At 38.1% G+C, this 23,722-nt stretch overlaps 1 pseudogene; it reads left to right on the top strand.

Moving 5' to 3' along the window:
* Positions 1–1,865, top strand: Ddx6-ps2 (DEAD-box helicase 6, pseudogene 2; annotated as a pseudogene).
* The last annotated feature ends 21,857 nt before the right edge of the window (positions 1,866–23,722 follow it).

The following is a 23,722-nucleotide window of genomic DNA, read 5'->3' as shown; positions in this document are numbered from 1 at the left end:
TTTGAGTCAACAATAAAGGACCGAGGATTGAAGTGAGTGAATTCAGATATAATTCAAGCTTGTTAGAGTGCTTTAAAAAAATACAAAGTTGATTCGTTGCATGAGAGCAAGTTAACTACTGCTGCTTACCGGTGAGAGACTTACAGGTGCTTGCCTGAATTGCAATAAAGGACTCATATATTGAGCAAGACTTACTTATCTCTTCATTTTGGAGAGCCTCATAAACTGCTATTATAGTTTCTCTACTGACTTTGAAAAGTTTGAAAGAGACACCTGTGCTGCTAAGAAAGCATGAGCACGGCCAGGACAGAGAACCCTGTTATCATGGGTCTGTCCAGTCAGAACGGCCAGCTGAGGGGCCCCGTGAAGGCCAGTGCCGGCCCTGGAGGAGGGGGCCCACAGACACAGACACAGATGAACCAGTTGAAGAACACCAGCACAATCAATAATGGCACTCAGCAGCAAGCACAGAGCATGGCCACCACCATTAAACCTGGTGATGACTGGAAAAAGACTTTAAAACTCCCTCCAAAGGATCTAAGCATTAAAACTTCGGATGTGACCTCCACAAAAGGAAATGAGTTTGAAGATTACTGTTTGAAATGAGAGTTGCTAATGGGAATTTTTGAAATGGGCTGGGAAAAACCATCTCCTATTCAGGAGGAGAGCATCCCATTGCTTTATCTGGTATGGATATCTTAGCTAGAGCAAAAAATGGAACAGGCAAAAGCGGTGCCTACATCATCCCCTTACTTGAACGGCTTGACCTGAAGAAGGACAATATTCAAGCAATGGTGATTGTTCCCACTAGAGAACTTGCTCTACAGGTCAGTCAAATTTGCATCCAGGTCAGCAAACACATGGGAGGGGCCAAAGTGATGGCGACCACTGGAGGAACCAATTTACGGGATGACATAATGAGGCTTGACGATACAGTGCATGTGGTGATTGCTACCCCTGGCAGAATCCTGGATCTTATCAAGAAAGGAGTAGCAAAGGTTGATCATGTCCAGATGATAGTATTGGATGAGGCAGATAAGTTGTTGTCACAGGACTTTGTGGAGATAATGGAGGATATTATTCTCACACTACCTAAAAATAGGCAGATTTTACTATATTCCGCTACTTCCCTTTTAGTGTACAAAAGTTTATGAATTCTCATTTGCAAAAACTCTACGAGATAAACCTGATGGAGGAGCTGACTCTGAAAGGGGTGACCCAGTACTACGCATATGTAACGGAGCGCCAAAAAGTGCACTGCCTCAATACACTCTTCTCCAGGCTTCAGATAAACCAGTCGATCATTTTCTGCAACTCTTCTCAAAGAGTTGAGTTACTGGCCAAGAAGATTTCTCAGCTGGGTTACTCTTGCTTCTATATCCATGCTAAAATGAGGCAGGAACATAGAAATCGTGTCTTTCATGATTTCCGAAATGGCTTATGCCGCCATCTTGTTTGCACTGATCTGTTTACCCGAGGTATTGATATACAAGCTGTGAATGTGGTAATAAACTTTGACTTCCCAAAGCTGGCAGAGACCTATCTTCATCGGATTGGAAGGTCAGGTCGCTTTGGTCGTCTTGGCTTAGCCATCAACTTGATCACATATGATGATCGCTTCAACCTGAAGAGTATTGAGGAGCAGCTGGGGACAGAGATCAAACCCATCCCAAGCAACATTGACAAGAGCCTGTATGTGGCAGAATACCACAGTGAGCCTGCAGAAGATGAGAAACCTTAACAAGCACGCTTTGACAAACTACAGAAGGCTCCTTGGATCTGTGACGCATCATTTTTGGGGCGGGGGGTGCTCTTCTCCTTGTGGGTTTTTCATCTTTATTTTGGAACTATGAAGAGTTATATAAGAGCTCAGACATCTTTCTTTTTTTCAACTGGTGAAGAAAAACTGAAAAGAAATGGACCCTTTTTGTTCCCTTGTTTGCACTGTGTGCTGACTGAACGTTTCGTTGCACTAACTGCTGGTTTTTAAAAATGTTTTCTGGGGAAAGGGGACAAGGAAGGAGGAAAAAGAAAGGGAGAAACCCTAAAAAGAGAAGAATCTTGGTGGACACTCACCTGTCTACAGTTCTCCGATAGCCGACTCTACTGCATTTCAACTTCTCCCTGGTTACTCATCCGTTTTTAAGCCTGAAGAGCTTACTACTTATTTGTGCAAAGTGCCTTACGCTACGAGACCATTAAGAATATCATCTTTTACCACAGCCCGAGGAATCAAAAAAGTCACGTTCTATTTTCTTTTCTTTTTTATTTCTTTGCCTCTTCATTTTGGTTTCAAGTTGAAGTCTTGCTTCCTGTTCTACCAGTACTCATGCCCAGGGACGGAAGGTGGACTAGTGATGGTAGCGCCATTTTCCTTTTCTTTATATGGAGGAGTTGATTCACAACTGCAGTCCATCCACACTGTACATACATGTATTTAAAAAAAAAAACAATACCAAGTAAAATTTTCTTCTGGGCTGAGTAGACGCACCATCGTCGCTCCCAAAGGAAAGAGCAGCCTCTCACTGCAGGAGCCATATGACAAGCCTCTGTGCTCTACAGCGGAACACTAAGCTGGCTCATACGCTTCCATGAGCAGTAAGGCACTGGGTGTAAAGACTTGTCGGAGCCTTGACCCTCTTTCCTCTGTGGCAAAGCACGACCCATAGAAAATTGTATGTGTATACTTATATAAACTTTGTAAATAAGTTTTTTTCTGGGTTCATATATACATATATATATATTATTTTGGATGGAGGTTGCTGGGATTAAGGGATTAGAGTGATTATGGGAGCAACTAAAGATGAGAGGGGCTCAGTTTTCTGCAACACTAAATTCTAAAAAGTGCTTTGGCCTCTAACTATAGGAAGTAGACCTCTGCAGGGCCTGTGTTGGAAAAGGGCCCAGAAGCCCAGGGCGCCTGTGTGCCACCACACTACTCTTGTAATGTGCATGCAGCGGTCTTAGCAGACAGCAAGGAAGCTTCAGAAGTCTGTGGTCCCTGAGGGCTTCGAGAAGCTCTGTGGTTTGGCTCTCCTGTCCTAAACGTTTGAGGAACTTCCCAACTTCCTCAAAGGGGAACAAAGATTAATCTTCCTTGGAGTATGAGAAGTGTACGGAGTCCAGTCTTAGAGCAGAGAGTGTGAACATGGATTCGTACTTCACTGGACCAGCCAGTACAGCCTCAGCAGGCTTGGCGGTCGTGGAGTTTAGTTATCTGCGGTCACCTCCTGTAGTGTGTGAGTGAACGAAAGTCCTCTGCCCACCTTGACTTGTACATGTTTGCGGGAATGGGCGACCCCTGAGAGCTGTTAACTCCATGCTGCAGAAAGCTGCTTACCATTCTCGTGCCTGCCGCAACAAGAATTGCTGTCTGTCCTTTCTTTCGCATTGTAAATTGCCGGCAGATGCTTTAGGTGGGTAGTGTTGCTTTAAATTGTGTCCCTCCCAACATGCTTGATGTTTGGCCTGATCTCCAGGCAAAAGGAGTGAGATGAATCAAAACCAGTGAACTTTTTTTTAAAAAAAAATGTTTTTAATTCCCTTTTAACCCAGTATACTAGGTCAGGAAGCATCTAGGAAACAAAAAAAGCAAAAAACAAAATTAAAAAAAAACTGATTTTCATATTCCATCACTTTGAAAACCTTAAACCTATGACAAGGTATGTCACGTGTACGCTTCCATACTTAACTCACCTGAATAAAGGAGTCCGCTATTCCAAGTTGCTTTTTGACTGTGCCTAGTTCTAAAGCAAAACTATTTATGACCTGTCCCAAATTCCTTGGGGATCAAAATCCTAAAGATGCCTCCTTACCACATATAACCCTGACTGTAACAGCTGTAGCGGGAGCTGCACGGTACAAAACCCCAAAAGGCAAGTCCAGTCAGAAACCAAATTAAGGAAGTCCAGTCACTTTTTTAGGGAAGCTGGGAATGGGGTCTTCAAAATTCTTTGACCAACAGATATTGGCCTTGTACCGATGCAGTTCTCCTCCTTCCTGCCTTTGGCGAGATGAGAGGGATCTCCATGTAGATCAGCAGCAGGAATGGAGTATAAACAAACTTGCTAGCTCGCCAGAGGACATGTGGGTGATTCAACAAAGTGCAGTCTCTTGCCAACCTTGGACTGCTCTGCTAGGTGCCACATGCCTATGAGTCCCTCTTAAAGCTCAGACTCCACGTGGAGAGTATTCTGAAGTACAGCGTCTGCTGAGCTGTGGCACTTGGACTAGCTGAGCACCCCACTGTCTGGAGAGGCAGCAGTGGGGGTGGTGCTTAGCTCGCTTGAGCTGTTAATGGAAAGATGCCCTACTGACCAGGTCAGAGCCTGGTTATCTTTTTTTTTTCTTTTTTTCCTTTTTAATCCCTGTTAATAAGGAATATTGCTACTATTGGAAATTGTCTTTCAGGTTCTTTCCAGTAATTTTTAAAGTAATGGTTATGTTTTGTTTTTTCCCAGTAGTTCATTTGGATAAAAACTATGTCCTATTTTTAATATCCACGTCAATGCTTTTAGCCTCTGGTCATAGAACTGTGTAATAAGTCACAGACAGTTACACACCTTGCTGCCTCAGGGCCTGTTTTTTTCTCTCCCTTAATGTTCTGAACATAAAAAAACTATCTTAGAAATGGAATACATTTACCATAAAATGTTTTCCCTGAAAAGGAAAACCTAAGTAATTCTAAATTATTTCCAAATGGGTATCAGCATGATAACAATTGGTTGGCCCAAAATGGTAGGGTGGGGTGGGTGGTTGTCATAACTCGTTTTCAGAATGAGATGAGGGCATCTTTCCTTGGCCACCTGCTTTGTGGTTGGACACCATTGTGCTCGGTTAGAACAGAGCACACCACAAAGCTTTGAAAAGTGTTGGAAACAAAACATCTCATTCTGATCATTTGTTTTTTTTTTTGTTTGTTTGTTTTTTGGTTTTTTTTTTAATATGGGTGGGAGGGGAGGGTACTGTGTCCCAAAAGGGAGGGTGTCTGCACTAAGGATTTAGAAACACTTTGGAAGCTCATAGCCTCACGGGAAACTGCCTTTGGCCACACTACTGACCTTTAGATGAGTAACAAAAAGATGGAATGAGTTTGTGGGAATTAAGCCATGTTATTTTAATTGGATACTTTCTTTTTTCAACTTTCTGTGTATCTTTAAAATTGTTACTGTGGAATGATTTTCTTGCCAAATATCTTTGTCAGGCAAAATTATTGGCCTCAAGGGAGGTAAAGTAAGCCAGATTTTGGGTGAATTTATGTGGACTTTGGTGAGTTTGTAGTTCTACTTTATATTCGTAAAGATAGTTTTTTAAAACTCCCAAAGCAAATCTATTTTCTTCTCTAATGTAAAAACTCATCTTTGGAGGAAAGAGTTAAGTGTCCAAGGGTTGTAACAGATATGAGGTCAAAGGGAGCTAGCCTGGCCTGGACGCTGCCCCTCCACAGCTGACAGACTCCAACAGAAGTGTATTTAAATCTCCAGTGGACAGAGCTGGGCAGGGCAAGGGAGGGTGGGCCTGGGTTAGTGAGATGCAGGCTGCTGTATTTTAACCAGTGGTTCTTGGGGAGGGGTGCCTGGAGAATACAAAGTCACTTCCCTTTTTTGAAACAAAACCAATTAGAAAAAAAAAACTACAATTTTTTTGTTTAGTAAAAATAAGAAAATTCTAATGTCCCTAGTCACAAGGAACCAGTTCCACTTTGAACAGTAGGAACTTAAAAATTTGAAAACATTTGGGGAAAGGGAAAATTGGCTTTCTGTTTAATTGGCAAATGTTCCAGTGGGAGGAGGGTCTGTTTTTGTTGGGATGTGTTACAGTGTATGTACATGTCTATGGACCTTAGTCTTTAAGGAATTTATACATGGTTTAGAAAAGATGGTTGGTAAAATCTTGATTATTTCACTTTGCTAATTTATCTCAATAAAAGCCCACTGGAACTCCAAAAAAAAAAAAAATGTAATACTAATTTCCCCAAACACAGTGAGTAATACAGCCATCCAGAAACAGGAGGGATTTACACACCCAACAGATAGTATCAGAAAAAAAAAACAAAAAACTAAAAACAAAAACAAAAACTTCTTCCTTACATACCTTATATAGTATGTGGAATATTCAGTACAAAGAAGGGAAAATGAAGCCTTCCAGAAAGAAGCCCATTCATAGAAATAACTCTTTTGAATAAGAACAGATTCCTTCATGGATGTTCTTAAAATAGAAGTGTAACAGTGATGAAATTAAACCAATTAGAGACAAATTTGCTAATTTCATTTACTATAACCATCAAAGTAATTCTTCATAATTGAAGAAGACTGTGATAGCTATTCTTAGTTATTAATTTGGCTATATCTGGAATTTACTGAATCCCATATGGTAGAATCATCTATGAGAAAGTTTTGCTTAAATTGGAGTATGAAAATCCACTTCCAATTTGCATGATTGAGGTAGGAAGACAAGCCTTTAACCAGACCTTTTGAACTAGGAAAAGATTAAAGAAATTAATTGGGATCTTGAGTTGGGAAGACAAAAGTTTAATCTAGATTATTTACTGTTAGAAACACACTTTGCATCCATGCTATATTCTCTTTTGGATACATATATAAACAAATTTAAGAAGGAAGCTTTTCTTTTAAAAAAAATCTTATTTTTTATTGGATATTTTATGTATTTACATTTCAAATGCTATCCTCTTTCCTGGTTCCTCCCTCTCCCATTCTCCCTGCCCCTGCTTCTATGAGGATGTTCCCCTTCCCAACTACCCAATTCTGCACACTACCCTGGCATTCCCCTACATTGTGGAAAGGAGCCTTCACAGGACCAACGGCTTCTCGTCCTATTGATTTCAAACAATGCCACCCTCTGTTACATATGCAGCTGGAACCATGGGTTCCTCCATATATACTCTTTGGTGGTGTTTTCATCCCTGGGAGCTCTGAAGGGGACGTCTGGCTGGTTGATATTGTTATTCTTCCTATGGAGTTGCAAATCCCTTCAAGGAAGGAGGCTTTTCTATTTGTCTGCTTTGTCTCATTTTGCCAGCAACGCCATTCCTTCACTGGCATTAGAACCTACATTTTTGAAAATTCCTTGTATATGGAAGACCAGCTGGGTTATCCAGCATCATGAACTACTCAATTTCAGAATACTTGGACTTTCCATTCATAGCCAAAAATTTTTGGATAAACCAGTCTACAGTTTGTAAGAGTCTACAGAACTCATATATATGCAGGGGGAGGGAGAGGGGGACAGTAGGAAAAAGGATACTATTTAAAATGTAAATGTAAATATATGTATTGTATATATGAATGTATAAATATAAATATATATATATATATTTACACACACACAGTGAGCGAGAGAGAGAGAATATTAAAAGTATGAATTAAACTTAAAGTACTCTCTTCTCTCATGGTGCCAAGAATCATAAACACACATGGTCAAGCAATAAAAAGACATCATTTGGACACCAGACAGAAAAAAAAAGCATTATAAAAGTATTAAATACTTTAGTTCAAACACCTGGACTATAATGCGCAGGTAATTGTTAATAATAATTGGATGTTAATCTTTATATTCTCTAATCAAATATACAAAAAGATTGATTTATAAAATTTAATATTCCTTTTTGACCTCTACATAAAAAGGTAACTTACTAGTAGGAAAAGATCCCTAATATAAATATGGACAAATGATTTTTAAGGAAATGGAACACCTTAAAGAAAATTAGAGAACAATCATATTGATGGACAAAGATAAAAAGTTCTTAATTAAGCACTGACTCAGATATCTAACTCAAAAATACAACAGAAATGTCAGTTTCTTCTCCTAAGATGACTTTGTTCAGTTCATGAAAAATGCTTCAACATATGAAGTACAGTTGAGACTAATACAGCACATGAGTAATCTCAAGGATAATATTACATGATTTTCCCAAATCATGTAGAAATTGTTTTTACCAATATCCAGCACCAATTCAGAGATGAAAAACAACACAAACAATCCTAACAGAATAGAAAAAGCATATCTTCTGTACCTCCACCTGCACCTGTTGCCGATCAGCATGCCTACCATCCACCCCACCCCATCCATCCCATAGCCTCCCTGACTCTGAAGAAGTCTGCCATACCAGAAACACAGGCAAAATGCCTGCCTCAACAATCACTGCAGCTGGGTCACCCGGAGAGCCCAGCAAACCTTGGATATATTCTACTCTGCCAGAGCCACATAGTCTTTCAATAATGCAACTTCATTGCAGATCAGCATTCATACTTCCCAACCCCACACCCTATCTGTTTCTCAGGAGGTCTGCATTAAGCAGGGACACAGGAAGAATACTCTAATCAGAGACAGCAAAGTCTGCCTCCTAGGAGGCTTGCTCTTACCCTGGTCATGCAGTACTACCTGTCTCCAAGGAGGCTTGCTCCAGTCCAAGACACCCAGGCCAGGTAACACTAGAGACAACTACATGGCACAAGAACATAAGAAACGAAAGTCAATATAATTTGTCACAATCTGAAGTCAGTTCTCCTACCACAGTAAGCCCTGGGTACCCTAATACACAGGAAGAGAATGATTCTGACCCCAAGTCACACCTCAGGAAGATTAGTAGAGAGATATTGTTTTAATATGGTTTTGTCATGAAATGGCTTGATTTCTCTATCTGTGGTGATTGAGAATTTTATTTGGTATAGTAGTCTGGATTTTAAGGAGGATATAATGAACTCCCTAAAGAAACATAGGAAAAGACAAAATGACAGGTGAAGAAATTGAACAAAATTGTCCAATCTAAAAATGGAAATAGAAACAATAAATAAATCACATATGGATGTAAGCTTGAGATTGAAAACCTAAGAAATAGAACAGGAATTACAGATGCAGTCATCATCAAGAGAGTACAAGAGATCTCAGGTATAGAAGATATGATAGATTTTCATTGGTTAACAGAAATGTTAAATCCAAAAATTCCTAACAAAAGACATCCAGAAAATCATGGACATTGTGAAAAAGCCAAACATCAAACTAATAAGAATAGAAAAGGGTGAAGACTCTCAGTTTAAATAGACAGAACATATCTTCAACAATATCACAGAAGAAAACATCCTTAACCTAAAGAAAGTGCTGTTCATAAAAGTACAAGAAAGTTGCAAAGCATCATGTAGATTGGATCAGAAAAAAAATCTTCCCATCAGATATTAAAACACCAAATTCACAGAGAAGAGAAGAATATTAAAAGCTATAAGGGAAAAAGGCCAAGTAGCATGTAAAGGCAGACCTATCAGAATTATATGACCTGAAGTCTCAACAAAGATTCTAAAAGCCAGAAAATCATTGACAGATATCTTGCAGACCCTAAGAAACCACATATGCCAACCCAGACTACTATAACAAACAAAACTCTCAAACACCACAGATGGAAAAATCTAGCTATTTCATGACAAAACCATATTTAAACAATATCTTTCTACTAATACAGCCCTACAGAGATACTAAAAGAAAATCTCCAATACAAGGAGGATAACTACATACAAGAAAATACTAGTAGTTATCTCACAACAAGCCCAAAAGAAAAGAATAACAGACACACATAATACCAATCCCAACAACAAAATAACATGAAGAATCATTGGTCTTTAATATTTCTCAGCATCGGTGGTCTCAATTCACCAATAAAAAGATACAAATACATAAAGAATATCCATCATTCTGTTGCATACAAGAAACATACCTTAGCAAGAAAGACAGATACAGTCTTAGAGTGAGGGCTAGGCAAAAGTTCTCTAAGCATGTGGTGCCAAGAAAAAAGCTGAAGTAGTCATTCTAATAACCAATAAAATAGTCTTTCAAACAAAAATAATCAAATGAGATGGGAAGAGAGATTTTATACACATCAAAGGAAAAATCCACCAAGATAAACTCTCAATTCTCATCTATGCCCCAAATTCAAGGGCACCAATATTCATAAAGAATGTATTAAAGCATACTTTCTCCTAAATATATTACATGAAGTTCTAGATAGCACAATTCACCAGCAAGAAGAGATCAAGGAGATATAAATTGAAAAGGAATAAGTCAAGGTATCACTATTTGCCAATGATATGATTGTATATGTAAGCAACCCCCAAAATTCTATCAGAGAACTCTTAGAGATGATAAACAACTTCAGCAAAGTGACTGGTATAAAATTAACTCAAATAAATCTGTAGCCTTCTTTTATAAAAATGATAAATGGTCTGAGAGAAAAATAGAGAAACAGCAGCCTTCACAATAGTCACAAAGTAACACTACCCAAGTCATTCTATGAAGTAACTGTGATACCTAAACCACACAATGACCCAACTAAGAAATAGAATTTCAGACTAATTTGCTTATGAATATTGATGAAAAAGTACTGAATAAAATACTAGCAAATGGAATTCAAGAAGACAGCAAGACCATCATTCACCATGATCAAAGGGGCTTTGTCCCAGGGATGCAGGGATGGTTCAATATACCAAATCCCATTAATGTAACCCACTATTTTAAACTAAAGAAAGAAAATTACATGATCATCCCATTAGATGATGAGAACGCCTTTGACAAAATACAATACCCCTTCATGTTAAAAGACTTGGAGAGACAAGGAATTCAAATGAATACCTAATCACAAAAAAGAATATACAGAAGTTTTTGACTAAGAGACAGTCCTTGCTTCTCCAAACTGTTTATTCATTGTGGAAAAGGGAGACATACAACATACAAAGGGCGGACCAGAGATTAAACACCTTTTACAGGAAAAAAATGTCTGGGAAAGCAAGCCTAGTAGCTAATCCCTAAGGGCTGTCTCATCTAGAAACCTCATTTACATGTAGAACTCTGGGCTGTATGCTATGTGGGCTAGCTGTCATGGTTCTCTTTGTGTACAGAGCTTGTTACATGCTACAAGACAGGTACTGGGTCTGGTGCAAATTCAAATACCCAATTATGAGACTTTTTGGAGTTCCTTAATCTGCTCAACCTCACAGTTCCATTTGATCCACAGCTAAGGTAAAATATTCAAGCAACAGCACATGCTAGCAAGGATGTTCTTCAGAAAATTGGAAATAGTTCTACCTGAAGACCCAGCTACACCACTCTTGGACACATACTCAAAAGATGCTGTACCATACCACATGGATAAGCGCTCAACTATGTTCATATTAGCCTTATTCTTTATAACCAGATGCTAGATGCCCCTTAATTGAATAATGAAACTGTAGTTCATTTACCAGATAGAATACTACTCAGTTTTGGAAATTGAGTACATCACGAATTTTGTAGGCTAATGGATAGGTCTAGAAAATATAACCCAGATTAAGATAACCCAAATTCAAAAGGACATGCACGGTATGGCATATACTCATTGATAAGTAGATATTAGCCAAAAAGTTAAGAATATCCATGAATTTACACTTACTTTATTCAAATCTGTTAGAGCAATAACTCAAGAGAGCAGAATGGGAATCAAATTATGTCTATCTGCAGATGATATAGTCTTGTATATGTGACCCTAAATATTCCTAATAAAACTCTTTAACCTAATGAATACCATCAAGAAAGTAGCAGAATGCAAAATCATTATACAAAATCAATTGCTCTTTCATATACCAGAAACAATCATATTGAGCATGAAATCCAGAAAACAATTCCATTCAAATAGATTCCCCAAAACAAAGTACATGAGAATAGATGAGATCAAGGAAGTAAAATATTGTTATGGTGAATATTTTGTAATAAAAAGGAACTGAAGAATACAGTGATGATGGAAAGTACCTCACATACATATGGGTTGATAAATTTAATATTGTGAAAATAACCCTTCCTATATTATGATCAATATACTAGTATTCAGCAAAAATTCCACTAAAGCTCCATGGAAACAAAGATACAAAAGAGAACTATGAAAAAAATTTGAAATACAATAACAGACTTTGAAAGAACAAAGCATCCCCTCCAATCCAGTGCTTTCTGCCGGGATAGCCAGCCAGTTAGTCTGCTCACCTGAAGACATCACTGCCTGAAGACATCCTAGGTGATTCACTGCACACAGGGAAATTACTAAGAACATTTCCAAGGTCCCACAGTTGTTGCTGGAGCCTAGTGGACTCGGGATCCATCATCCCCCAAAATCCCTGTCCCACCAAGTTCACCCTCTTGTAGCCAGTGTCTTCTGCCAAGGCAGAGTGTCAGCTATTCTGCTCCCCTGAAAGGCACTACAGCCTGAAGGCATCCAAGGAGTTCCACTGCTCACAATGCAACAAGACAACCAACCCCACAGTCTGAAGATCACCCAAAGGTTCTTCAGCATGCGTGGTAATTGGCCCATCAGACTGAAAGTCTCCTTGGAGTTCTGCTGCACACAGGGAAACAGAAACCTCAGTCTTTACTCGCCTGTCTCCCTGACAACAGCTTCAAACAGAACAAGTCTTGACTGCTCCTCTGAAGACCCAATAGTCTGAAGGCCTTCCGGGAGTATTACTTCAGCCAGGACAACAGATAAGCAGCTCCTCTGACTCTCTGAAAACACCACAGTTGGAAGGCCCCAGAGGAGGTCTGATACAGCCAGGACAACAGGCCTACCAGGGGACTTGAAGCAACCCAGGGACAAAAGAGTCAAGCTCCAGAGAGAGACACCCAGACCAACAAACATCAGGGATAATCAGATGGCAAGAGGCAAGCACAAGACCTTTAGCAACAGAAGTCAATATATGTGGGCATCATCAGGATTCAGTTCTTCCATCACAGTAAGCCCAGATATACCAACAAACCTGAAAACCAGGAAGTTGACCTAAATCTTATCTCATCAAGATAATAGAGTCGTTTAAAGAGGGTATAAATAACTCAATGAAAGAAATATAGGAAACTCAGGTAAACAGGTACAAGCCCTTAAAGAGGTAACAAATAAATCCCTTAAATAAATATAGGAAAACACAAGAAAACTGGTCAGGAAAATGAACAAAGAAGTCCAAGATCTAAAAGTGGAAGTGGAATAATCAAGAAAACACAAAAGGAGGCAACCATGGAAAAGGGAAACTTAGGAAAGTTTCAGGAATTATAAATGTATGTATCACCAACAGAATACAAGTGATAGAAGTGAGAATCTCAGGGCTAGAAGATACCATAGAAAACATTCACACAACTGTCAGAAAATTGAAAACAAACAGATAAACAAAATGCCCAGCCCAAAATATCCAGGAAATCCAGGAGACAAGAAAAAGAACAAATCTAAGAATAATTGAAATAGAGATCAAAGATTCCAGCTCAAAGGACCTGAAAATGTCTTCAACAAAATCATGCAATACTTCCTCAACCTAAAGAAAGAGATGGCCATAAAGGTATGAGAAGCCTATAGAACACCAAATAAATGGAAACAGAAAAGAAAATCCTCTTGTCACATAATAATCAAATCTCTAAATGCACAGAAGAAAAAATATTAAAGGTTGCAATGGAAAAGGGCCAAGTAAATGATAAAGTCAGACCTAGCAAAATTACACCAGACTTTCAACAGAGACACTAAAAACCAGAAGAGCCTGGTCAGAGGTCATGCAGTCTCTAAGAGAACACAAATGCCAGCCAAGGCGACTATAACCAGCAAAACTTTCAATCAGCATACATGAAGAAACCAAAACCTTCCAGAACAAAGCCAAATTAAAAAAATATCTATCTTCCAATCCACCCCTACAGATGACTCTAGAAGGAAAACTGCAAAAGAAGGAGGTACCTACACCAAAGACAAGATGAAATATTAATAATCTTACAAAAAGGAAAAAACAACAAAAAAGAGAACCATATGCACATAATGCCATCTACAAAATTAAATGGAACAGGAACTAACAATCATCTGTCTTTAATATCTCTCAATGTTAATGGACTCAAATCACTTATAAAATGACATAAACTAAAAGACCATATATGCAGACAGGACCCAACATATTGCTGCATTCAAGAAACACACTTCAATAACAAAGACAGACAGTACCACAGACTAAATGGCTGGAAAATGTTCTTCCAAGAAAATGGTTGCAAGAATCACGCTGTAGTTGAAAATAGACTTTCAACCAAAAGTTATCAAGTGAGATGAGAAAGGACACTCCATATTCATCAGAGGAAAAATTCACCAAGATAAAGTCTAAATCCTGAACAGCTATATGCCAAATACAAGGATACCCACGTTCATGAAGGCATTTCCACTAAAGCTCAAAATACTCACTCAACTCCACACAATAACAGAGGTAGTTTTCAATGGACAAGGCATTGAAATAGAAAATAAACAGAAACACAATGGAACTAATATAGGGTATGAAACAGATGGATTTAGCAGATATCTACAGAACATTTTACCCTAAAACAAAAGAATACACCTTCTTCTCAACACCTCATGGTACCTTCACCAAAATTGACAATTGGGCACAAAACAAGACTCAACAGATTCAAGAAGATTGAAATTATCACATCCTTTAATATCAATCAGATCATAATAGCCTAAGGCTGGTCTTCAATAAGAATAAAAACAAAAGGAAGCCCATGCACACATGGAAACTGAACAACTCTCTACTTGATGATAACTTGATCAGGGAAGAAATAAATAAATTAAAAACTTCTTGGAATTCAATGAAAATGATGACAGAGCATACCCAAATTTATGGGACACAATGAAAGCAGTGCTGAGAGGATAATTCAGAGCCCTAAGTGCCCTGGTAAAGAAATTGGAGAGATCCTACACTAGCAGTTTAGCAGCACACATGAGAGCCCTAGGACAAAAAGAAGCAAACACACCCAAGAGGAGTAGAATGTAGGAAATAATCAAATTCGGTGTCTAAATTAAATAAGTAGAAACAAAGTGTACCACACAAAGAATCAAGGAAACCAAAAGCTGACTCTTTGAGGGAATCAAGAAGAGAAATAAACCCCAGCCAAACTAACTAAAGGGCCAGAAGCAATATCCAAATTAACAAAACCAGAAATGAAAACTGAGATCTAACAACAGAAATAAAGGAAATTTAAAAAATCATCACATCCTACTACAAAAGCCTATAATCAACAGAACTGAAAAATCTAGATGAAATGGTTGATTTTCCAGAGAGATACCTCATTGCAAACTTAAATCAAGAAGAGGGAAACTTTGGAAAGAGGCCCATATCCCCTAAGGAAATACAAAAACTCATTAAAATCCTCCAAATTAAAAAAAAAGTTCAGGGCCAGATGTCTTTAGTACAGAATTCTATCAGACCTTCAAAGAAGACCTAATACCAATATTCCACAAACAATTTCATGAAAGAAAAACAGAAGAGACACTACCTAATTCATTCTTGCAAGCCACAATTACTCTGATAACCTAATCCACACAAGAAGAGAACAAAAAAGAGAACTTCAGACCAATTTTGCTTATAAATATTGATACAAAAATACTCAGTATGTCTTTTTATGAGAGCATCAACTTGTCTGTGTGCCAATGTCATTCATTGAAGGTGTTAGTATTTGTTTTTGTCTACCTATGTATATTTTTGTGCATGTTTTTGCATGTGTTTTTATGTGTGTACCTGTATAATTACTTTGTGTGTTTCTGTGTTGTTTTGACTTTCTTGATGCATATTCTGTTACAGAGCAATAGTGATAAAACTGCATGGTATCAGTACAGAGGCAGACACATTGATCAATGGAATAGAATTGAAGACCCACAAATAAAACCACATACTTATGGTTAATCTTTGACAAAGAAGCCAAAAATATACAATGGACAAAAGAGCATCTTCAATAAATGGTGCTGCTCTAACTGGCAGTCTGCAGAAAAATGAAAATAGATCCATAATTGTACCCTAGCAAAATGCTCAAGTCCAAGTGAATCTAGGACCTCAACATAAAACTCAATACACTGAATCTAATAGAAGAAAAAAAATGGGTAAAAGCCTTGAATTCATTGGTACAGGGGGACATTTCCTAAACAGAACTTCAGTGGCTCATGCTCTAAGATCAAGAATTGATAAATGGAACCTCATGAAGCTGTAAGGCTTCTGTAAGGCAAAGGATATTATCAATAGGACAAATTGACAACCTATAGATTGGGAATAACTCTTCACTCACTACACATCAGATAGATGACTAATATCCAAAATATATAGCTAACCACCAAAACACAAAACAACCCAATCAAATAATGGGTTATAGAAATTGCAACAGAGGAATCAGTTGGCCTAGAATCACTTAAAGAAATGTTCAAAGTCCTTAGTGATCATGGAAATGCAAATAAAAATGACCCTAAGATTCCAACGTACATCAATCAGAATGGCTAAGGTCAAAACATCAGGTGACAAGCACATTTTGGTGAGGATGTAGAGAAAGAGGAACACTCCTCCATTGCTGGTGGGATCACAGACTGGTACATCCAGTTCTTGGAATCAATCTGGAGATATCACAGAAAATTGGAAATAGATCTACTTGAAGATCTAGCTATACCATTCTTGGACACATACTCAAAAGATACCCAATCGTGTTTCAAGGGCACCTGATCCACTATGTGCATAGCAGCCTTGTTTGTGATAGTCAGAGGCTGGAAACAACCCAGATGTCCCACAACAGAAGAATGAATATAGAAACTGGCTGATTTTCACAATACTACTCAGGTATTAAGACAGAGGAAATTCTGAGTTTTGCAGCCAAATGGATGGAAGTAGAAAATATCATCCTGAATGAGGTAACTCAGACGCAAAATCATGCATGCTATGTACTCACTAATATGTTATTATCCAAAAAAAACACAGAATACCCAAGATACAGCCCACAGAACTCAAATATATTAACACGCAAAAGGTCCCAAGTAAGGATGCCTCAATTCCACTTGGCAGGGCAAAGACAGCAATCACAGGAAGGAGGAGGGAGGAAGGAGGAGGGAGGAAGTGACCTGGATGGGAAATGGCAAAGGGAGGTGGAAAGGGGAACATGAATAGGTATTGGGTGGGTGAAAAAGAGTGAAGCCCTGAGGGTCAGCAGAAAGAATGGAAGCAGGCAACCTTGAAAGGCGGAACCCTCCAGAATGTATCAAAGACCTGGGAGGTGAGAACTCTCAGGACTGAAAGAAAGGGACCTTAGATGAAATGCCCTACAGCGGGGAGTGAGAACTTGAGCCCTCTTTGAGCAAAATGACAGGGAATCAAATGAGGGATGGAGTTTCCACACCACAGTCAAATTCTTTGACCCATAATTGGTCCTTTCTGAAGAACCACAAGGACAAAAATGGAGAAGAAACTGAGGAAAAGGATCCAGTGACAGGCTCAAATTAGGATCCAAGTTAAGGGCAGGTCCTAAGGCCTGCCACTATTACTGAGGCTCTGGAGTGCTCACAAATGGACCTATCATGACTGCCCCCCAAAAGACCCAACAGACAACTGAAAGAGTCAGATGCAGATATTTGCACCCAACCAATGAACAGAAGTTGCTTACCTCTGTGGTTGATTTAGGGAAAAGTTGGAAGAAGTTGTGAAGGAGGGAGACCCTGTAGGAAGACTAGCAGTCTCGGTTAACCTGCATCCTCAAGATATCTTAGACACTGGACTACCAACCAGGCAGCATACCCCTGCTAATATGAGCTCCCCAACACATACACAGCAGAGGACTGCCAGGTCTGGGTTCAGTCAGGGAAGATACACTTAATCCTCAAGAGACTCAAGGCACAAGGGATTTTAGAGCTCTGTTGGTGTAGGGGTTAGGGATGTGCTGACATCCTTGTGGAAACATGGGTTTATACCGGGAGGAGATATAGAATGTCAGACAGTGGGCTGCAAGGGGGATAAAATCTGAAGTGTAAAAAAGGGATAATTAAAAAAAAACGAAAGAGAATAAAGGCAACCAAAAGAACCTAACAGTCAATCCAGTTTTGGGCTTTGCTTTCATGAAAAAAAAAATATTGCAATTCTACAAAGAAGGGAGCATGTAAATTAACCAATTCATCAACTTAAATGGCTATAATAATTTTGTATATGAAAGGGTTGGGGAGCCATTGCTAGGTCCTTCAAGAATAATTAGATGACCTTACATGTGTGCACATGTGGGAATCACTAAATGTATTTAATCAGTTATAAGTTAACAAAGCCATGAACTTATGAAGGAAATACGAATATGTTGGGGAAGTTGTGGAGGAGTAAATGAGAAAGAATAGAGAGACATGTTGCAGAGGTTACAGGGGGAGCTAGAGGAGGTTAGTAGGGGATGGATTTTACCAAGAACCATCTTATCTATGTAGGAAATTAAAAAAAAATAAGTGATTGGATCAATATCTACCTTTCTATTAAATTCTCCTTTAACTTCTAGAATTAACCTTAATTTTATCTGTTATTTTGTTTTTAATATATAATAGGATAAACTTATTATTAACTATTTTGAAATCTTAAATTTACATCCGTTACTTACTATTCTGATAGTTTATTATTTTTGAAAGTAAGTTTAGGATAGTTTAAACAATTTATGTGGAATTAGAATGAGCAACTGAAGTATGAAAAAATAAGTTGCATAATACTGTGCCAGCCATCTTTGTAGTAGGCAATTTTGTGATTTTTCCAATTCATTATACTGTGTATGCTAATTGCTGAGTTTTTGTATCGTAAAATACTTAATGAATGATTGTATAAACAAATAAAGTAAACCCAGATTGTAAGAAGGAGGAGGAGGAGGAGGAGGAGGAGGAGGAGGAGGAGGAGGAGGAGGAGGAGGAGGAGGAGCAGCAGCAGCAGCAGCCGCAGCAAGGATCAAGTAATTGTTAGAAGTAAGAACAAACTGGGGATATCATAATATTTAAGTTCCATTATACTTGTGAATAATTGCCTGTATGACCATAATCAAAGTGATCCTCAATTCTAACTCTATACCATACAAATATTTCAGTAGAGTAGAAAATGCTGTATAGGCCTATTACAGTAGAAGCTTCTTAAATTACTTACATCTATTAGAGAGATTTAATAGAATCGCCAAATAATGGAAGAGACAAAGTCACAACTGGCCAGTTCTTACCATTAAATAAAGCTTCTAGGACTTAGATTGTGTGGCATCTATTTAAATTGATAGTCAAATGGAACCCATGGAAATGTGCAAAGAAGTCAGGAAATGACAAGATTATAGGTTGCTTTCCACAAACTTATGTCAGTGACCCATTGCCAAAGAAAATACCTACAAAATTCTTTGAATCCACAGTAATTTTGCTGATAGGGCTTTCATCCAGTATACACTGATGTGGACTTTGCATATTAATTAAACAGAAATGTAAAAGCCAGGAAAAAAAACTGTGATCTATAATGTTTTCCTGCCTGCAAGATAGCTAGAACAAAGTTGACAAAATTTTTGTGGAAAGAGTAAGCAATCAATATTTGATTTGTATGAATACATACTTCATGAGATTTATCAAACAAAGCACTGCTTTGATGACTAAGAACCAGATAGTAAATAGACCAGATATGTATAAAACCAAATCTTACTATTCCAAACAAACAAAACAAAACAAAATAAATCAAAATCAAGAAACCCCAAAACCAACCAAACAAAACCAAACCAAAACAAACAAAACAAAACAAACCAAACAAACCAAACAAAAAACCTTGAAATGGCATATTGTTACTCAGATTAGCGCTTTGTAAGACCACCATCACAGATTTTATTTTTTTAATAGATGGGAATAAATCCAGAGATCAATAGCCAGATATTATGTTGAGAGTGAAAAACTAAGTCAAAAAGGGATGTCTCTTCCAAATTATCTACCTTCAGTCCTCAGGAAATATCATGAGGGATGGATTAGAAAGCCAGAGAATATGAAGATACCAAGGAAACAAGCTCTTCTACATCAAAAGGATTAATGCACTAGAAAATACTGATACACGGGAAACAGGAACAGGGCCTACATTTGTCTGTACCACTTGTTGCCCTGGAGCTGTGGATACATGCCCAATCTCTAATCCTGAAGCAATACTTGACTGATTAATGTCTGCTAATGTAAATTTACTTTTCTCCAAATGAGTCTCAAAAGGGAAACAAACTATTATTAGTGGTAGACTGCATGACATGCAATAGATCTCAACCAAAAGTGAACTAAATGTCATGTTTGGAGGAACTTGTCTGAAAATGTCATGTCCAAGTTCCTCACAAACAACCTGCTTGTTAGTTTTATAATATTACCTTTATTTTATGTTATTTTAGTGCATATTTGTTATTTTTTCTTCTTTGTGTGTGCTAAAGGCTCTTTGCATATACATTATGGATTCCAGGTTTGAGTTTTTCATGCAACTCCTGAGTGTTGTCTTGCATGAGTCTGATTCTCTTGCCTTCTTTTAGGCTCTTTTCCCTATGTTTCTATATTGTAAATCTGAGGTGTTATTTTTTTGTTTGAACTTAATATATTTTATATATTATCTATTATTTTATTTACATCCCATAAAATTATGACTGTTTTTTTAGTGAGAGATAGAATTAGGTCAGGCTGTCCTCCCACCCCCAAAAAACAAAAAAACACAAAAACAAGAAAACAGCACAATTGAGAGCACTACCAAACAAACATGGTCTCATTTCTGATTTTAATGGAAAATCTTACGCTTTTCCTCCTTGCCCTAAAATGGGAAACTTAACTTAAGCTGCATTTCTTTGGTTTTGTCAATTTCTGTTTTTTTCAAACTCTTAGTGGATGATGAGCTTCATTAAGAGATGATTTGGATAAAGATATTTTTGAATAATAATGTAATTCTATCTTTGACTGTACGAAATGCATCTCATTGCACAGCGACTGAATTTTCTGTTGTTGTTAACATCTTTTGATATGGATTTAGTCAAGAATTGCTCCTCCCATTTCTGTCAATGAAAACTTCTCCCCGTTTTTGTTTTTGTTTTTTTTTTTGTTTGTTTGTTTTGTTTTGTTTTGGTTGTTGTTGGTGGCGGTTTGTTGCTGTTGTTGTTTTTCGACTCCATTTCATTACAAAGAGTTCTCTCCACTTGTACTGAAGGGCTAATTTTGGGTTTATAAAAAAGAGGCCCCACACCCATTGGGTATCAAATGAATGCCTCATTTCTTTTAAATTTTTTTTAGATATATTTCTTTACTTATATTTCCTTTTTTAAAAAGATTTATTCATTTTTTATATATAAGTACACTGTAGCTGTCTTCAGATACACCAGAAGAGGGCATCGGATCTCTTTACAGATAGTTGTGAGCCACCATGTGGTTGCTGGGAATTGAACTCAGGACCTCTGGAAGAGTAATCGGTGCTCTTAACTGCTGAGCCATCTCTCCAGCCCTTTACTTATATTTCAAATGTTATTTCCCTTCCCGGTTTCCTGTCCATAAGCCCCCATTCCCTCCTGTTCCCTCCCTCATATGTGTATTCCCCCTATACATCCCCCTTATTGCCCCCCATATTCCCTTCCACTGGAGGTCCAACTGTGGCAGGACCAAGGACTTTCCCTTCCACTGGTGTCGCAACAAGGCTATTCATTTCTATATATGCAGTTGGAGCCCTGGATCAGTCTATGTATAGTATCTCCGTAGTGGTTTAGTCCCTGGAAGCTCTGGTTGGTTGGCATTGTTGTTTTTATGGGGTTGCAAGCTCCTTCAACTCTTTCAATACTTCCTCTAATTTCCCCCAAGGGGTCCTGTTCTCAGTTTGGTGGTGTGTTGCTAGCAATGACCTCTGTATTGGACATGCTCTGGATGTGTCTCTCAGGAGAGATCTATATTCAATCTCTTTCAGCATGCATACCTTAGCTTCATCAATCTTATCTAGTTGTGGTGGAATGCCTAATTCTTAAACCAATCTTGTGGTATTTTTTTATTAGAGAATGTGGCCATTATTATTCAATTATTGAAAGTTGTATATTAATTATTGTCTGCTGTTGTTGCATTTTTGATACCTTTCTAGTAATTGTTTTTTTTATATTGCTTTAGGGTTTTCTATAGCTTCCTTTTACCTCTTATGTTCATGTTGTATTTCAGTGTGAAGGATGTATTCAAGTATCTTTCATAGTGCTGTGTCAGTAGCATTGAATTATTATAATTGTGTTAATTATTGATGTTTAGTCTATCTCCTACCATTATGAGGGATGCCTTTGTAGGGTAGAATAACTTGGGTTGCTCTAAATGTTTAAAATACATCACTGTTACCATATTCCCTTAAGAGCGTCATGATAGAATCTTCTATTTTTGTGATGGGGCCTTTCTATGACAGGGGCATTTCTTCTGAAGCCTTCAATTTCTTCTCTTTGTTACAAAGGAAATTTAAAGTAAAATATGTTAAGAACTGTTCATTTTTAGATGTGGCATGTTTGGTATTTAAATTATTACTGTATGTAAATGACTACAAAGGATTTCTGCTGTATTTTGAAAATGCCTGCCATGTTTTACTGGATATAATGCTATTCCCATTACTATGTCCTTCTTTTTTTGTGCCTCTGGGTTATAAATTTAATCTTTTATTTTGGTAACCTTGGTACCAAATCTTACATAATTTTTAATAATTCTCTAGTTTGAATTTTCTATTTCTTATGTCTGGTCTTCACATTTTTCCATACAATCTTCAACTTGAAGAAATCTCTTTCTGAGAAATTTTATTGTGATTTTTATTTGACTTTTTTCTGTTTATTCCTTCACATATTTTAGTTTGAACCAATTGTGTCTTGATGGATTCCTTTGTTACATCCTAAGGGAATGTCTTATTTTATAAGTTTTACTGATCCCATACTATGCTTCTAAAGGTGATTTCTGTACAATTTTATATTTGGAGTATTTCTTTTTTTTTCTTTTTTTCTTTTCTTTTTTTTTTTTATTAACTTGAGTATTTCTTATATACATTTCGAGTGTTATTCCCTTTCCCGGTATCCGGGCAAACATCCCCCTCCCCCCGCCCCTTCCTTATGGGTGTTCCCCTCCCAATCCTCTCACCATTGCCGCCCTCCCCCCACCAGTCTAGTTCACTGGGGGTTCAGTCTTAGCAGGACCCAGGGCTTCCCCTTCCACTGGTGTTCTTACTAGGATATTCATTGCTACTTATGAGGTCAGAGTCCAGGGTCAGTCCATGTATAGTCTTTAGGTAGTGGCTTAGTCCCTGGAAGCTCTGGTTGCTTGACATTGTTGTACTTTTGGGGATTCGAGCACCTTCAAGCTCTTCCAGTTCTGTCTCTGATTCCTTCAACGGGGGACCTATTCTCAGTTCAGTGGTTTGCTGCTGGCATTCGCCTCTGTATTTGCTGTATTCTGGCTGTGTCTCTCAGGAGCGATCTCCATCCGGCTCCTGTCGGTGTGCACTTCTTTGCTTCATCCATCTTGTCTAATTGGGTGGCTGTATATGTATGGGCCACATGTGGGGCAGGCTCTGAATGGGTGTTCCTTCAGTCTCTGTTTTAATCTTTGCCTCTCCCTTCCCTGCCAAGGGTATTCTTTTTCCTCATTTAAAGAAGGAGTGAAGCATTCACATTTTGATCATCCGTCTTGAGTTTCGTTTGTTCTAGGGATCTAGGGTAATTCAAGCATTTGGGCTAATAGCCACTTATCAATGAGTGCATACCATGTATGTCTTTCTGTGATTGGGTTAGCTCACTCAGGATGATATTTTCCAGTTCCAACCATTTGCCTACGAATTTCATAAACTCGTTGTTTTTGATAGCTGAGTAATATTCCATTGTGTAGATGTACCACATTTTCTGTATCCATTCCTCTGTTGAAGGGCATCTGGGTTCTTTCCATTTT

The sequence above is a fragment of the Rattus norvegicus genome, chromosome 1 (genome assembly GCF_036323735.1).
Source record: "Rattus norvegicus strain BN/NHsdMcwi chromosome 1, GRCr8, whole genome shotgun sequence".
Taxonomy (NCBI): domain Eukaryota; kingdom Metazoa; phylum Chordata; class Mammalia; order Rodentia; family Muridae; genus Rattus; species Rattus norvegicus.
Note: the sequence above shows the minus strand (reverse complement) of the source record. Positions and strands in the feature narration are given on the sequence as shown.